Source organism: Pteropus vampyrus, unplaced genomic scaffold, assembly GCF_000151845.1.
Source record: "Pteropus vampyrus isolate Shadow unplaced genomic scaffold, Pvam_2.0 Scaffold76, whole genome shotgun sequence".
Lineage (NCBI taxonomy): Eukaryota > Metazoa > Chordata > Mammalia > Chiroptera > Pteropodidae > Pteropus > Pteropus vampyrus.
The window spans coordinates 4,649,161-4,653,500 of record NW_011888857.1 but is presented as its reverse complement, the minus strand read 5'-3'; positions in this window follow the sequence as shown (position 1 = coordinate 4,653,500).

Below are 4,340 nucleotides of genomic sequence, written 5' to 3'. Positions count from 1 at the left end.
TGATATATCACAATACTTGTGTGTCTGGAATTTATCATTAATGTTATTTAAGTTAGTAATACATCAACTATTATAAGTTATAAGTATCTATTGATAAGGTAGTCAATAATGATCATCCTTTTACTAATTAAAAAGGGATAAAATACAAAGAAAATTTTATGCTACATATATATGTGACTGGGCTTATGAAAGTAACCAAGTCATGCTAATGTACTATAAAACAAATGAATTGCAGATTTCCATTTGTATTTCTTTCAAAAAGAGGCTTTCTGCCTCAGAGCTCTGGGTTTATCAATTTTTTTAAAAGCCATTAATGGGCCACCATAACCTTTTTAAGTAATTTATTTCAGAAATAAAACAAGTTTTCCATTGACATGTTTCTATATCTTCAGTTTATCTATCTAAAAGCATCTCAAAATTAAAACTCACTTTTATGTTGACAAATTAAGCACACATGTCTGACTGAAGCACTTTTTTAGTGGCTTTTGATGCTCAAGAAGAAATATTCTCCAAAGTAGAAAAAAAAATAGAGTATTTTGAGAAATTCATATTTGGCTAGACAAATAATAAACTCACAAATCATTGTTTCTCAAATGCTTTATATAAAGGGTGTGTTAACTCTCTTCTCCCATTGTTCAAAACATGCAGTGAGTAAGGAGTTTCTTTCTTTGTGCCAAAAATGCAGTCAGAGCCTTGTGAGCTAATTGGAAAAATGATCATGAAAGAAAAACAAAGAATGTTGTAGAAACTTATAAAGCTAAGAACAAATAAAAAGGATTGTAAACACATCTAGATAAGGAATGTGAGATTTAGGATCTAGTTTCAAGTGAGCAAATGACATTAATATATTTTCCCAAATGCAAGCTTATCCATGAATTGCACACATTGGATTGTATTAGCGAAGAGATTCCAGTGTAGCATATATTTTCTTCTACTTACATTCTGAATTCATCTTTCACAGCATATTATCAAATTCTAAATCTATTTGCCTAGACATATGTTTAAGTCTTTTGCTGAAGTATTTGAACAGCCCGGAGAGCACTTTATTTGTTATTCAACAAATCAGCACACAGAATTATGTGTTACATTGTTGAAGTAACTTGATTGCTGCCTTGCAGAAAATGTTGATGCCAGAGGTACACTCATGAGAAAACAGCAAGGATATCTGAAAGTTGCTCAAAGAGTAAATCTTAAAAGTTTTCATCAGAGGGCCTCCGGTCAAGATGGCAGAGTAGGTAAACACTATGCTTGCCTCCTGCCATGACCATATCAAGATTACAAATAAACTACAAAGGAACTATAATTGAAAATCACCTGAAGTCTAGCTGAGCAGAAATCCTATAACTAAGGATATTCAAAAGAAGCCACGTGGAGACTGGTAGGAGGGACAGAGACACTTACTAGACTAGCCCCACACCCATGTGTGGCAGTTAAAAATCATGAGGGATATCTCAGCTGTGGAGAAGTGAGGGGGTCCCAGCCTCACACCAGATTCCCCAGCCCATGGCTCCAGTGCTGGGGAGAGAAGTCTTCACAACTACTGGCCACAAAAATCAGTGGAGATTGTGGCTGAGTGAGACGAAGGGTAGCCGGAGTCCCGGGTGGTCCTCTTAAAAGGCCTATGCACAAATTTACTCACTGATGGACTCACTCTCTCTGAGCTTCAGTGCTGGAGCAGCAGCTCAAAAGTTTCCAGTGACATATGGGAAGGAACTGACTTGTCTAGCTTCAGGGCGAAGGTTAGAGGGGCAGCTTTCTCCCAGACAGAAGATGTTGACGGAAGCCATTGTTCCTTTGTTGAGCCCTACCCCCATCCAGTCTGCATATGCAGGAGAGCACTATAGCTGAGTCTCCATCAACATAGCTAATACTGTTGGCCCCACCCTGACGATTCCCTGAGAACCCGCCCCATCCCACTTGCAGGCCCTCCTAAGCCACTTTCAGTGGCTTTTCCATACAAATGGCCTATTTTGGCTTATGCTGCAGACTTTCCTAAAGTCTCTCAAAGGTTTATAAACCCCAAAGAAGCAGCATCTGGCCTCAGCATGCTCCACAGCCCTTGCTAAGCAGTCCCAAGCCTCGCATTAGTGGCAGCTGCCCTTGGTTCAGCTTAGCCTTTCTCAGGTACCTCCAAGCTCAGCACAAGTGGCAACCATCTGCAGATCACTCTGTAGCTCATATCAAATGGCTCCAGGCAGAGTACAGAGAGCAGCTGACCAGAGCCCTTTCCAAGAGACCCTAGAATCAACACATCCAGTAGCCAGCTTCAGACCACACCAGAGCACCACCCAACTACCTCCACAAATGACATACCCAAAGGGCAGACTCTGTAGGCACCAGAGCTCTGCTAAAGTGAATCCTGCTTCATAGAGTCAGTCCCTGAACAACAGCTCCTCCAGTGTAGTCACGCCTTATCCTCACAAGCAATCAGCCTGAGGGTTAATCCTTCCCACTGATATGCCAACAGCAATCAAGGATTAACACAAGGGACACACCTGGAGCACCTGGCTCAGGTGACTGAAAGATGTGCCACTGGGGCCCCACAGAACACCTACTATATAAGGCCTCTCTCGAGACTGGGAAACATAGAAGCTATACCTAATACATAGAGACAAACATAGGGAGGCATCCAAAATGAAGAGACAAAGAAACATGTCTCAAAGGAAAGAACAGAACAAAACTCCAGGGAAAGAACTGAACAAAATGGATGTAAGTAATCTCTACCAGATGCAGAGTTCAAAACACTGGTTATAAGGATGCTCAACAGTCTCAGTGAGAACTTCAACAAAGTGATAGAAAACATAAAAGTGGAGATGAAAAACATTTAAAAAACTAATTAGGAATAAAGAATACAATAACTATTTAGAGAGAATCAACAGTAGATTAGATAAAACAGGATCAGATCAATGATTTGGAAGATAAGGTAGCAGAAAATACCCTATCAGAAGAGCAACAAGGAAAAAGAATCAAAAAAAGGATCTTTTAAGAGGCCTCTGGGACAACATCAAGCACGCCAACATTTACATCATAGGGGTACCAGAAGGAGAAGAGAGAGAGCAAGGAATTGAATACCTATCTGAAGAAATAGTGATAGAAAACTCCTAACCAGTCAAAGGAAATAGACATACAAGCCTAGGGAGCACAGAAAGTTCCAAAAAGATGAATCTAAAGAGACCCATACCAAGACACATCATAATTAAAATATCAAAGTTTAAAAACAAAGAGAGAATCTTAAAAGAAAGAGATGAAAAGCAATTAGTTACCTACAAGGGAGCTTCCATAAGACTATCAGCTGATTTCTCAACAGAAAGTTTGTGAGCCTGAAGGGATTGGCATGAAATATTCAAAGTGATGAAAGTAAGGACCTACAACCAAGATTACTCTACCTAGCAAAGCTATCATTTAGAATTGAGGGGCAGATAAATAACTTCCCAGATTAAAAAAAAAAAGCTAAAGGAGTTCATCACCACCAAGCCAGTATTATAAGAAATGTCGAAAAGACTTTGTTAAGAAGAAAAAATCAAAAATATAAATAATAAAATGGCAATAACTACATATCTATCAACGTTTATTTTAAATGTAATGGATTAAATGCTCTAATCAAAAGACATAGTGTGGCTGAATGGGTAAGAAGACAAGACCCTTACATATGCTGCCTACAAGAGACTCACTTCAGATTGAAAGACACATACAGACTGAAAGTAAAGTAATAGAAAAAAATATTTCATGAAAACAGAAACAAACAAACAAATCTGGGGTAGCAATACCTATACCAGACAAAATAGACTTTAAAACAAAGGCTACAACAAGAGACAAAGAAGGACACAGTAATTCCACTTCTGGGTATTTATCTGACAAACCCAAAACACTAATATAAAGACATGTACATCCATATGTTCATTGCACCATTATTTACAATAGCCAAGATGTGGAAGCAACCTAAGTGTCCATCAGTAGATGAATGAATAAAGAAGAAGTGGTACATTTATACAATGGAATATTACTTAGCCTAAGAAAAAATGAAATCTTGCCACCTGTAAAAACATGGATGGATCTAGAGGGTATTATGCTGAGTGAAATAAGTCAGATAGAGAAAGACAAATACCTTATGATTTCAATTATATGTGGAATCCGAAAAACAAAATAAATGAACAAAACAGAGACAAACTCATAAATACAGAGAACATTTTGACAGTTGCCAGATGGGATGTTAGGGGGATGACTGAAAAAAGGAAAGGATTAGAAGTACAAATTGGTAGTTACAAAATAGTCATGGAGATGTAACTATAGCATAGGAGTATAGTCAATAATATTGTAATAACTATGTATGGTGTCAGATG